This window comes from Hyla sarda, chromosome 7 (assembly GCF_029499605.1).
Source record: "Hyla sarda isolate aHylSar1 chromosome 7, aHylSar1.hap1, whole genome shotgun sequence".
Lineage (NCBI taxonomy): Eukaryota > Metazoa > Chordata > Amphibia > Anura > Hylidae > Hyla > Hyla sarda.
In genome coordinates, this window is record NC_079195.1 from 106,775,531 (window position 1) to 106,787,704 (window position 12,174).

The following is a 12,174-nucleotide window of genomic DNA, read 5'->3' on the forward strand; positions in this document are numbered from 1 at the left end:
TGCTTCTTTCATTTTTAAAGAGGCCTGCGAAAAATAAAGACGCAATTTGAATGGTTGCTATGGGAATCTGCATCACTCTTCCTCTACACAGGTTTTGATAAATCTCCCCCATACAGTCTATGAGGTTATACAAGATGCATTTTCCTGCAAAAAAAAAAAGGTTATCCAGGGATGTGGAATTCCTATCGCCCGATGCCCGGGACATGCAGTTTTTATGAAGTGAATTTTTATGCAAAAAATGTATAAAAAAAAAAAAAGAAACTACAGGGGTCAGAAAATGGCAATTTAATTTTTTTTTTTAAAAGTTCATCATTTTTTTAATTAGTAAAACATGGCGGAAACTATACCACAAGGTAAATGGCGTAGAAAAGAAAACCACATAATTTGCATAATTATCTTTTACTATTTCAATTTCACTTCACCAATATTATTTGTTTTGTTTCAGAGCATATGTTATGGAAAAATCAAAAGGTATCATTATAGTAGGTATTTATGGCTATTATAGGGCAAGGAGGAAAAACGAGAGTGTAAAAGCGAAAATTGGCCAGGACAAGTGGATCATCATGTGGGATAAGTAAATTTTTCTCTGTTTTAGTCCCGTGGACAAGTAGTGTTTTAATAAATTTCCACACCCCTGGTTATCCCTATTATTATTTTCGCATGGATTTCAAGGGGAATTCCCAATGTCTTAGAAACTGTAGATGTCAGATAAAAGAATTCTAGATGCCACATTATACGACATTATACCATGTGGTTATTGTCAAACATACCAGCCTTAACCCTGCTATGAAAAAGCACATCTGGACTGGCAATGCCTTAAAAACATCTGGACTGGTACTGCCTTAAAACACCTGGACTGACACTGCCCCAAATGAATGTCTAGACTGGTATTGCCCTAAAAAACATCCAAACTGGTACTGCTCCCCAAACATCTGCACTACAGACTCAACAACAACTGTCCCAATGTAAAAGCAATATATAATGCAGCATCACCTTCTAAAAACAGAAATAAATTACTTTTATTAGGAAAGGGGTTAAATGATCTTTATTCACTTTTTTTTCCACTTTTTTTGCAGTGTTATAGCTCCCATAGGAGGCTATAACACTGTACACACTGATCTTTTACATTGATCAATGATTTCTCATAGGAAACCATTGATCAATGATTCTGCTGCTTGACTGGCAGGCACTGAGCAGTCATTCGGCAATTGGACAGCATGGAGGAAGGTAGGGACCACCCTGCTGTCTTTACAGCTGTTCAGGATGCCGCGATTTCCTCGCGGCAATCCCGAACAGCCCCCTGAGCTAACTGGCAGTGCTTTACTTTCACTTTAGATGCAGCGTTCATCTTTGAACGCCACGTCTAAAGGGTTAATAGCGCGTGGCACAGCGATCAGTGCCGCACGCTATTAGCCACGGGTCCCAGCGGTTGTTAGAGGCGTGGCCCTGCATTATAGAAAGGGAGTGGGCTGAGGGCATATAGGTACACCCTCCGTCCCCAAGGAGTTAACAACCAAAATAAATAACAGTTAAATATCTTATACATATAAACATAACCAAAATTCACTGGAGGGCACTCCCCTCCCCCAATCAGACATGTGCACCATGCTCTTACCCCTGGCTGCAACCACCTGACCCAGGGGCAACCAGATAACCTTCTGCACAATCCCTCAAACAACTAAGGCCCAGAACCATCCCCAGGAGGCCCAATTGAACAATCTCTAACAAACATTTATCTTTCAAACTACTACCTCCCCCGGGCCCCTTTCACACGTCACAACACCTATCAAAACCCAACCAACCAGACCTTCTTCCTGCTTCCACATGCCAACTGGTGAGTACCAACCCCATAGCACCCCCTTATATACACTCCCCCTCCCCTCCAGATGACCTCCCTGTCCCCCCACTTCCAGGCCACCTGCTGCCGACCCTTAAAGGGGCAGCAGTAAATTAACCCCTTATACCAGCCATTCCTCCTGTAACCCAAATTACCCCTATTCCATATGAAAAGGGCCACTAAAACCCCTGTCAAGGCGCCACTACGTCCCCCCCCCCCCCCCGCTCCGTTTACTCCCATTTCCATAATAAAGAACATTTTCTAAGCACTATGCTGCCATACTGTTATACATTTGCACAGTAGGAGGCTTAGTTCTATCCATGATAAGTAGAGGTGACAAGAAGGTGTGAGAAAGGCAGGGAACAGGCCCTGAGATGAGACATATAATCTGCTGCTTGTACATGGCTGAAAAAAAGGCTAATAAAGTTTGCCTTCACATAAGGTTTCCTTCTGAGAACATTAAGGTTGCTGTCCAATTTACAGACATGATGTGCGTGGTACGGAAACCAGTAAATTGATTCCATACATTCAGGAAGAGCATTCCAGCTGAGGCTTTTCTGCACACTCCTGTTCATTTACACTACAACTGCCTGGAAATATGTCGGAAAAAAACGACAAAAAGGTAATTCAGTTAGTTCTATGTGCTTAACCCCATAATCATTATATCCTATTAGCCTCTCATCTGTGATTCACTAGTCAGGAGAAATGAAGCCGCTACTGTTAGCTTTCTGAATCTCATTGTCTGCCTTTGGCCAGATCTCACGTTGTCATTATTCTGTGATAATGGCAGCCATTAAAGGGGCAGTTTTATCATGATGACCCCTTTTAGAATGTGACTCCCAGGGCCTGCGTCTGCCAACAGCTGATCAGCCTGGGCCCTGCTCTCAGCACTCCCACAAATGGTTGATTTTGCTGGAGAAGCCATAGCCAGTCAGGCATTTCCATTGCAGGGGAAAAGCAGTGCTATATGGCAAATATTGGATAAAACAATGATCGAGTTCCCCACAATTTAACAAAAATAAGAAGATTCTAAAGTGCCAAGGGCATACCTCCATTCTTCTTCTACTGATGACTAAGGTCCATTACGGATCTCAGTCTGTGGATACCCATCCTCCACCCACATATATATTATGGTTGCCACCTGGCCGGTATTTTACCGAAACAGCCTGTATTTTGGCCACCCTGCTAGTATTTTTATATTAAAAATACCGGCAATGGCCTATATTTATCCAACCAATGCTCCAACTCCGGGAATGTTGCACCGTCCAGGAGTGCCTCCAGTGTTTTTCAACAAGTGCGCCTCCAGCTGTTGCAAAACTAAAACTCCCAGCATGCCCGGACAGCCAACGGCTGTCCGGGCATGCTGGGAGTTGTAATTTTGCAATAGCTGAAGGCACCTCTGGTTGGGAAACATTCACCTATACTATATACTACTATATAGTCCAAAATGCTGGGAGTTGTAGTTTTGCAACAGCCTGAGGCACCCCTGGTTGGGAAACACTGGCCTATACTATATACTACTATATAGTCCAACATGCTGGGAGTTTAGTTTTGCAACAGCTGGAGGCACTCCTGGACGGGAAACATTGACTTATACTATATTATACTATATAGTCCAATATACTGGGAGTTGTAGTTTTGCAACAGCTGGAGGCACTCCTGGTTGGGAAACACTGACCCATACTATATACTACTATATAGCTCAACATGCTGGGAGTTGTAGTTTTGCAACAGCTGGAGGCACTCCTGGTTGGGAAACGTTGACCTATACTATACACTACTATATAGTCCAACATGCTGGGAGTTGTAGTTTTGCAACAACCTGAGGCACTCCTGGTTGGGAAACACTGGCCTATACTATGTACTACTATATAGTCCAACATGCTGGGAGTTGTAGTTTTGCAACAGCTGGAGGCACTCCTGGTTGGGAAACATTGACCTATACTATATACTACTATAAAGTCCAAAATGCTGGGAGTTGTAGTTTTGCAACAGCTGGAGGCACTCCTGGTTGGGAAACATTGACCAAAACTATATACTACTATATAGTCCAACATGCTGGGAGTTGTAGTTTTTGTTTGGGGCAGCTGCTCAGGTACAAGCTGTATCAGGGCATGCTGGGATAAAAAAATAAATAAATAAATAAATAAATATATATATATATATATATATATATATATATATATAAAAAGTTGAAATCAAAACAAAAGTGATACTATTAAAAACTACACATCGGGCACAAAAAAGGAAAAAATAAAAAATCTATAGGGGTCAGAATAGGACAAAATTTCCCCCACATATGTGTATCCTGTGATGTTACGCATATATAATTAATTATGCAAATTAGCATGGCCGGTATTTTTTAGGAAGAAAGTTGGCAACCCTAATATATATCAAAGGTATCACAACAGTGCTGCTCTTTCCATTGTTTTTCGTCTTTCATGTTTTGTCCCAGTTTACGGTGACCATGATGGGAATACAATGTGTTTGATGTGGAAAGCAAATAGAAGTGGACTATCGGGGAGGCAGCAATCAGCTACAATATTGTCCTCATAAATAATGTAAGTAGGAGCATCTCACCTTACTTGTGCAGCCATAGTAGGATTTCAGGAAACAGGTGTCTCAGTGTTGCCAGTGTGTTACCAAAGAAACTACAAAATAAAATGGAAAATGGATTACGCTATTGTGCTGTCAATGTTAATGAAGTAAATAGTAACTGAGGACAACGCTAGACGGAGAACAGAATACAATAGGCAGATGCTGATGTTCAGCACCACTGATCATGAACCAGATAAAAACTAACATTTACAATAAAGGTGAAAATAACAAGCAATTTCACAATGTCGGAGGCAAATATGATGGTAGAATCATATTGGAAGAGGATTTTTCCATTCTTAAAGGGGTACTCCCGTGGAAAACTTTTTTTCCTTCTAAATCAACTGGTGCCTGAAAGTTAAACAGATTTGTAAACTACTTCTATTTAAAAATCTTAATCTCTCCAGTACTTTTTAGGGTCTATAAACTACAGAGGAAATGGTTTTCTTTTTGGAACACAGAGCTCTCTGCCGACATCATGACCACAGTGCTCTCTGCTGACAACTCTGTCCATTTTAGGAACTGTCCAGAGCAGCATATGTGTGCTATGATGATTTTCTCCTGCTCTGAACAGTTCTTAAAATGGACAAAGATGTCAGCAGAGAGCACTGTGGTCATGATGTCAGCAGAGAGCTCTGTGTTCCAAAAAGAAAACCATTTCCCCTGTAGTATTCAGAAGCTAATAAGTAATGGAAGGATTTAGATTTTTAATAGAAGTAATTTACAAATCTCATAATATCCGTAAAGAGAAATGAGATATCGGCACTCACCAGTGTGGCTGCAGGGTCTTCTTTATTGAGACATATTCACATGCGGGGTACAGAAGAGAGGGGTGTGGGGGGACAAGTGGTGGCGACCGAGCTCTAGTTTCGCACACTTGGTGTGCTTCGTCAGGCCAATGGCCGGACGAAGAACACCAAGTGTGCGAAACTAGAGCTTGGTCGACACCACTTGTCCCCCAACTCCACCTCTCTTCTGTACCCCGCATGTGAGTATGTCTCAATAAAGAAGACCCTGCAGCCACACTGGTGAGTGCCGATATCTCATTTCTCTTTACAGATATTATGAACTTTGCTTGCATTATCTGAGCACCACCTGAGGCATTATAGCTACACCAACTCCTACCTGCCATCCCAAATCCAGCACACTCACGCAGTGCCACACTACCTCCTATGTAATTTACAAATCTGTTTAACTTTCTGGCACCAGTTGATTTAAAAAGTTTTCCACAGGAGTACCCCTTTAATTCTCTATTAGCAGTGTCACTTCTGAGAGCCCCCTCAAGAAGAAACAACTCTTCTCTTTTCTATGTCATATGTCAGGGTACGGTATTAAACAGGTTCTAATATCTAAGCACCCCAGGAATATGGAAAGGGGATGTTTTGTAGCTTGTAGTTTGTTTTATGTATATGTTTCAGATACTGTACATGCCTAAGTACTCCTCATTAACAGGGAAGACAATGGGGAGATAATACAAAACTGTGTAATTCTTAGACAATGAAAATCTGGTGAATTGTTAGACTGTCTAGTTTAAATTTTCACCTTAGTTTTATACCACAAATATGCACCTAAATTGGGGACCCTTCGTGATCTCCCTGCAGCAGCCCGCATTCTATGCGTAGCTGTGTCTGAAGTTTTGGAAACCTCTGGGCTTCCGAGACGCGGACGTGATGTCACGCCACGCCCCCTCCATTCATTTCTATGGGAGGGGGCGTAACAACGCCCCCTCCCATAGAAATGGATGGAGGGGGCGTGGCATGACATCACGTCCCTGTCTCGGAAGCACAGAGGTTTCCGAAACTTCAGACGCAGCTACGCATAGAATGCGGGCTGCTGCAGGGAGATCGCGGGGGTTCCAGCGGTGCCCCCCCCCACGATCAGACATCTTATCCCCTATCCTTTCGATAGGGAATAAGATGTTTTTGCCCGGAATACTCCTTTAATTGTGGACCCCATTAGATCAATGAGGTAGTAAGACACTGGTTCCTTACAGAAAATGTCTACGTGTTGAAAAACTGACCCTAGCTAACAACTAAGCACTGACTTGTATCCATATGCAATCAAACAGATGTGATTAATATCTAGAAGGGCTTTTATATAGAGCACTATTTGCTTTGCGAGAGGCATTTTCCTTTACAGTAATAAATGTTAATCAGTTGCATACTGGGAAAATTCTCATCCAAATACTGCCTGGGAATTGTGTTTTATGCCTTGCCAGAGACTAGAATCCATGTGAGGCTGATGACATAATCTGTGTGAGGGAGTAAGCAATGCTTCAGACATCCTCGTGTCTGTAACAAGTGGGATGACTGCAATGAATAGGAGACAGATTTATGCCATGTAAAGGATTTGTCTGTAACTTAATATTCATATAAACTGACCTCATAGCTCAAGGTATAGTAAATATATTTATATATGTATTATGAAATTAACAGGTATATGTTCAGGGCAGGTTCAATTACTGACATTTTCCAGTCATTGACCTCAATCAATTTGTCTTTAATCAATGCTAGTAATATTTCCCTAAAAATTGTCATGTCCAGGTTAGGGATCCTTGCAGACCTGAATCTCACCTCAACTACTGCCTTAAATTGTGGCCCACAACGAAGTACAGTAGTACAGGGGTGTATTTAAAGTGTCCAACAGTCCAAGTCAGCAATATACGGGCAAAAACAGTACTAAATCAGCAGGCAAGAGCTAGGGCAGAAAAAGAAAAAAGGTCAGGTCACAGGAGGACAGGACAGTATAGGAAAGCAGAGAACAGGAAATAAAAACGCTTGTAACAGCACAAACCACAATCACAAGCAAAGGCTGGAAACACTGAGTAGTTTAAATATCCCGCCACTGGGAGGCGTAAGCATCAGTGCCAAAGCTGGTTGGCCCAGCAATCAATCACATATGCTTATTAGCCATGCTAGCTGTTGTACTCAATGGTGTTGGGAGATGCACCATTACCCAAGCATGCTACCCAAATTTCTAATATAGTTTACCAACTATAGCTTCTAATTATAGACATGCTTACTAACAAGATTTTATTCTTACATATGAGTTCTGTTCTTATCTGACCTTCACAATGCTTCATTTTTGGTTTCACAGAGTGAATGTAAAAAAATAGTGGGCTACCCAAAATTTTTGGCACCCAAGATTACGTTGTTATTAAGGGTAGGGTCACAAGTAGCATATATGCTGTGTATTTGACGCTGTGTATTTCAGTTTTAACAAAGTCTATGAGTGTTAATTATTACTCCCATAGACTTTGCTTGCACAGAAATACACAGCATCAAATACACAGCTTTAAATATGCAATGTATACTCTACATGTGACCTCACACTTATACTGTATATCAGCAGAAAACTTAGTGAGAACCCCCTTTAGGAATTGTACTGTGTACTGACTACATTAGATTATTGACTACAACCCAGTGCCCACCTCAATAAGATCAGAGGAATGGCTGTAGAGGGTATTGACATTTTTACAGAAGGTTCAGCAAATAAAAAAAGAAACAACAAATGCCTAGTAAGGGCTTGTAAAAAGTAGCTTGTTGTAGACATTCCAGGTAGTTATCTCTGAGGCCAGTTTTTAGAAATAAACTGGGTCATGGTCAGAAGGCCCATAAACACTTTTTATTTTTTCTTAGAAATTTTAAAGCTATAGAAATATGTATTGTTCAGAAATGGTTTGAGGAACATGACAAAGAGTTCAATGTGTTGACTTGGCCTCTGCGTTCCCCACATCCCAGTCTGATTGAGCATCTATGGGTTGTGCTGGCAAAACTGACCCATGTAGGGTTTAGAGGATTTAAAGGATCTGTTGCTTATCTGGGTATTAGATACCACAGGACTTCTTCAGAGGTCTTGTAGAGTCCATGTCTTGACAAATCAGAGTTGTTTTGGTGGCACAAAGAAATCTACACAATATCAGACATGTTATGGCTCAATGGTGTGCATCTATCTATCTATCATGCCACCCCTGAACTTTGAGGACAAAGGGTACGTTCCCACACGGCGTATTTGCTGCGTATTTGCTGCTGCGTATTTTATTTTCCCTGTCAATGGGTAGGAAAATACGCAGCACCAAATACGCAGCAAAATACGCCATGGGGGAATGCACCCTAAATGTATAAAACAACGAGGCTAGGTTTCCACTTGTTTTTTTATTTTTATAAATTTTTTTACACCTGCCAAAGCTTTTTCCTGTCTTTTGGCATTTTTTCTGGCATTTTTTCTGTTTTTTTCCTGGTGAGTGGAAACAGACAAATTTGTCCCCTGTGACAGTTTTCTCACTGTCTTCAGGTACCACTCTGTGATGCTGAGTGCCCAGTCCACAGAGTGTAAGGAGATGAGGAGGGATGTATAGCATCACTACTCACCTCCCCCAGCCGTATAGTATACAGGGTTACAGGTGTACCATGCATACTATACAGAAGTCGGGAATCCTGTCACCAGACTGACAGGACTCCCTGCTCCTATAGACCCTTTGGACAATATACAGTATATACAGCTTTCTATAGAAAGCTGTATATAGTGTATACAGAAGACATCCACTTACCTCCCTTGGGTCCGTATAGCTCTGCCCCCTAGCGATGATGTAATTAAGGGCGGAGCTACAGACGGGAGCCAGGCTGGTAAGTGTGAGGCTCTGTTCACGTTGTCTGTTTTGTATAATGTGAACAGACCCTTCTGGCAGTGTCCTCCCAGACAGGAAGACTCCAGCTGTTGCTAAACTACAACTCCCAGCATGCCCAGACAGCCAAAGGTTGTCTTGGCATGCTGAGAGTTGTAGTTTTGCAACAATTGTAGGCTCTCTGTATGGGAAGACATTGCATTATGGGTGCTCTCCCCAGCAGAGAGAGCCAAAAATGTCCTAACTAATTTTTTGTGTCTCTTTTTTCTTCTCGTTTCAGATCCATGTATGCAGAGGATTACGGCAGATTCGGAGGACTACTGCGAATGAACTGAATTTTTTCCCCCTTTTAATAAAATGGTTAACGAGGGCTGTGGGGGAGTGTTTTTTTTAAATAAAATAATTTTTCCAATCTATCATCTTTTTTTTTAATTGAATTTTCAGGCTTAGTAGTGGAAGCTGTCTAATGGATGAAATCCATTACTAAGCCGGGGCTTAGCGTTAGCCCCAAAAACAGCTAGCACTAACCCCCAATTATTACCCCAGTACCCACCAACACACGGGTGCCAGGAAGAGCCCTCCTGGGGCTATACGGTAACAGGCTGGCATTATTTAGGCTGGGGAGGGCCAGTGACAATGGTCCTCACCCACCCTGGTAAGTACATTAATGGGCTGTCCGCTGGGGAGAGAGCCCATATTGCAATGTCTTCCCAAACAGGGAGCCTCCAATTGTTGCAAAACTACAACTCCCAGCATGCCCAGACAGCCTTTGGCTGTCTGGACATGCTAGGAGCTGTAGTTTAGCAACAGCTGGAGTCTCCCTATCTGGGAAGACACTGCCAGAAGGGTCTGTTCACATTATACCATAGAAGAGCGGCCACCCGCAGCTATACATTATACAGAAGGATCGCAACGGTCCGGAGCGATCTGTCAATTTGTACAGGTACTACTACTCACATCATGGAACTGTGTGTTTCATGCTGGGAGTAGTAGTACTACCTTAAAAAACACACACTACATTTTTATTATTGTCGGATACATTTTTAGTGCCCTACCCGCCCACATAAATTGATCCCTGTTTAAAAATGTATTAAAATTTTGTTATAAAAAATATTAATTTCGTTAAATACAATTTTTTCCATAACTACTATATCTTTTTTTTTTTTTTAAAGATACCCTACAAAATTTTAATAAAAAATGTATCCCCATCACATTTTTGGATCGCTAAAGTCCACAAAAGAATAAAAACCGCCTGCAAAAACGCCAAAGTTAAATTCCACATGGCGTTTTTCTTGGCATTTTTTCGCTCCCATAGACTTCTATGGGAGGAAAACACCAAGCTTTTCCTGAAAAAACGCCAAAGTCTCAACAAGAGGTAGTTTTTTAAAAGCTGCCAAGGAGCCAAAAATGCCAAAAGGATTAAAAAAACGCCAAACTGAAAAACACCAAGTGGATATGGCATTTTGCAGTTAACTATTGACTTGTAGCTAACATCTGGCCGCAGCGTTTTTTCACGAAAAAAATACGCCATGCGTTAGAATGGCCGTTTTTATTGTCGTTTTTGCCACACAAAAAAACAAGTGGAAACCTAGCCTGAGCCGTCATTTGACAAACTACTGCAATATAGTGCCCTAATAATACCAACAATCCTGTGCAGTGATCGTATATTACAGATATGTTCAGCAACAAGTCAAAGATTGAACAAGTCAAAGATTGAAATAATGCTACTATACAGTTAAAGTAACAACTTTATACCTCCATACAGTAAAAAATATGGAACATCCAGATAATGCCTTGAGTGGCCACATACTACTGCAATTCAATACCAAATAATACCACTATAAACCATACTGAGTGATTTTAGGATACTGCGTGGTTTTAGGATTAGCAAGTGTCCATCTCTATACACAGAACACTATACATATTAGAACATATGAATTGTTGGGAAAAAGCCATCAAAGATTGTCCTAATTATCATAGGACAATAAGCATCATAGCTTACCATGTACCCGAATTATAAGAGCAGCACTATGTTTAGTGCATTATATTTGTCACAGACACTTTTTTTTTTATTATTTCTGGTAATACTTTGACATCAGAAAGCAAAATTCCAGGAAAACTGTCATATGACATTCTAGTTATTGATTTATGAATGCCAAAAATGACATCTTATTGGGGACATTTAAATCAAAGCAGTTGCTTAAATAATAAATGAGATTTTAGGAGAATTGTTACTCTTAGGAAACATGACATAATAGTATCATCAGCTTCTTGTTTGACCTTCCCCTTGTGCATGAAAATATACTGTATGTTAAAAGCAGCACTGTATTTGTTAGAGAAGCAGTTTCATAAAGAGCTATAGTTACCCATATCAGTAAGCTTAAAGGGGTACTCCACCCCTAGACATTTTATCCCCTATCCAAAGCATAGGGGATAAGTTGTCTGATCATGGGGTCCTGCTGCTAGTGACCCCCCGTGATCTCGGCTGCGGTACCCGAGACTTCCGGTGCACGTAGCGAACTTTGCTCCATGCCGGATGACTGGCAATGCGGGACAAAGGCTTGTGTCGTCACAGTCACGCCCCACTCGTAACGCTATGGCCATGTCCCCTCAATGCAAGTCTATGGGAGGGGGCGTGGCGGCTGCCACGCCCCCTCCCATAGACTTGCATTGAGAGGGTGTGGCTGTGACATCACGAGCAGGGCACGGCCATGACATCACGAGCCTCTGGCACTGCACCCAATGCTCTAAACAAATGCCAGATGCAGCAGGAAGATCACGGGGGTCCCCAGCGGCAGGACCCCCGCAATCGGACTTCCTTTAGATAGGGGATAAGATGTCCAAGGGCGGAGTACCCCTTTAAACATGCTCCTGTGCTCTCCTAAACCCATATTGTTTGGTGAGAACATCCACAACAGTCCACATGAACCCTGGAATCTAATGATGTGGACCCTTCTTTATAGGGTTTCCATTGGTCAGTGGAAGTTTGGAATATACAGTGGTCCCTCAAGCTACAATATTAATTTGTTCCAGGACGACCATTGTATTCTGAAACCATTGTTGAGACCAGAAATCTATGGGAAACTGATTATTGGTTCTGAAGCCCAAAAATGTCATC

At 41.7% G+C, this 12,174-nt stretch overlaps 1 protein-coding gene across 6 annotated transcripts in view; it reads right to left on the reverse strand.

Annotated features, from left to right (window-relative positions):
- The window catches only part of LOC130282279 (sorbin and SH3 domain-containing protein 1-like), a 404,864-nt gene that overhangs the window by 254,412 nt on the left and 138,278 nt on the right, over positions 1 to 12,174 (reverse strand). For 5 of the 6 annotated variants that reach the window (XM_056530339.1, XM_056530338.1, XM_056530332.1 and 2 more), the window contains exon 3: positions 4,418 to 4,488. The gene's annotated coding sequence lies outside the window, so the exon portion shown is untranslated. The remainder of the gene's footprint in view (positions 1 to 4,417; positions 4,489 to 12,174) is intronic. The other variant, XM_056530335.1, reaches the window with a different exon arrangement.